Below are 1,516 nucleotides of genomic sequence, written 5' to 3' on the forward strand. Positions count from 1 at the left end.
TAGCAGAAAATAGAGAATTGCTATTTCATATCTATTATGCCATGCCTTTTTTCACTGAGAAGCAAACCTCAGATTGGGGTAGCATTTAAAACTCATTTGGAATATTTTAATATTCATTTCCTAAGGTTTTTGTTTGGTTGGTTGGTTAGGTTTTTTTTTTTTTTTTTTTACAAAACACTTCACTGGGAAAATTTGTATGTGTGGGGTGGGGGCAGGGGACAGAACAATAGAAAACCCAAGCTCTGCCTTCTGTATTCTCTGAATCAATGAGTTATTATAAAGACAATATTCAGTAGCAGGAAATTAGGAGTAGTTTAAGGCTAACATGTATCTACATGGATTTCCCCCACCACCAAACTGTAAATGAAATTCCGGGAAGAACCAACAGAAGTACTTTAGAAAGCAGACATGAGATGAACCCCTTAGTCTTCTGAATTCAGACCGACTTAGTTTAAAGGAAAAATATGGCATTTTTGCCTATCCAGAAACCAGTGATTTTTTCTTGATTTTCTTCACATCACAAATCTCAGAAGCTGTGTTTTGTTAGCTCAGTTCCACAGAATATTCATATAATTAGGTAACATCATTCAAACCCTTAAAGATGGAGAAAGTGCTGTTTTCCCCCCTCAAGCTACAATCTAACAGGGCTATTTGGCAACATGCTGGCCACCTTTGGACTTTGCTTCAGCCAAAGGAGATATCAAAGACCTGGTTGCCTGGAGAAGAATAAAGTTATATTATTTATATTTTGAAGGCAGCATCCAGTTTCCATGACCAGCCGAGCCTTGTTAAGGAAATCTGTGTCTCATGCCACTCAGAGATGGCTCGAATCGCCTGTCAGGAGACGTCTAGGCAGCCTTGTAAACTCAGAATGACTTCTCAAATCCTGCTAGGATTTCCCAGCGATGTGCTTTCCTCTGCGCCGAAGCCCTGGGAGTCGTGTCAGCCCAAGGTGAGCCTTTCAGGCACTGATCTTTGTCCCCATCTGGAGAGGAAGGTGCAGAGTTAGCTAGCCGCCACTGGTTTTGGAGGTGGGGATGGTGGAAACGGCAAGGCCGCTTGTTCTAATTAAAGACAATAAGCAACCCTGTGAGGAGCTGTCCTTTAGCCTTAGCTTGAGGCAGAAAGGGTCTGTCTCACCTCAGGAGTTAAGTCTGTTTGAGCTGGCTGGTGGGGCGAAGAGCAGAAACCCCGCGAGCAACGCTGGGTTCAGGTGAGACAGGGCCAGTGGTTAAGTCGCAGCGAGTGCCTCTCAAGCCCCCCTTTACCTCCCAATTCCCTAGCTGCTCTGTGCTCTGTGCTTGACTTTGATTCTAACTTTGCTTGCTAGATGGCGCTCGGTGTCTCAGGACTTTGCGTTTCAGAATTAAAGCAGCTTTTTAGCACCGTTGTTCTCAACTAGTTGTGGGCATTTGATTCGCACAGTGCTGGTAATGCTCTTACTGCCCTTGTTTCTTCACCCTTGTTCACTGTTTGATTAAGGTAGCGCCCAGATGGGAGCTGCCCACCTTCATCT

This window comes from Bos grunniens, chromosome 7 (genome assembly GCF_055505025.1).
Source record: "Bos grunniens cultivar Pamir isolate PY7600 chromosome 7, Bosgru_T2T1.0, whole genome shotgun sequence".
In the NCBI taxonomy this organism is placed as follows: Eukaryota; Metazoa; Chordata; class Mammalia; order Artiodactyla; family Bovidae; genus Bos; species Bos grunniens.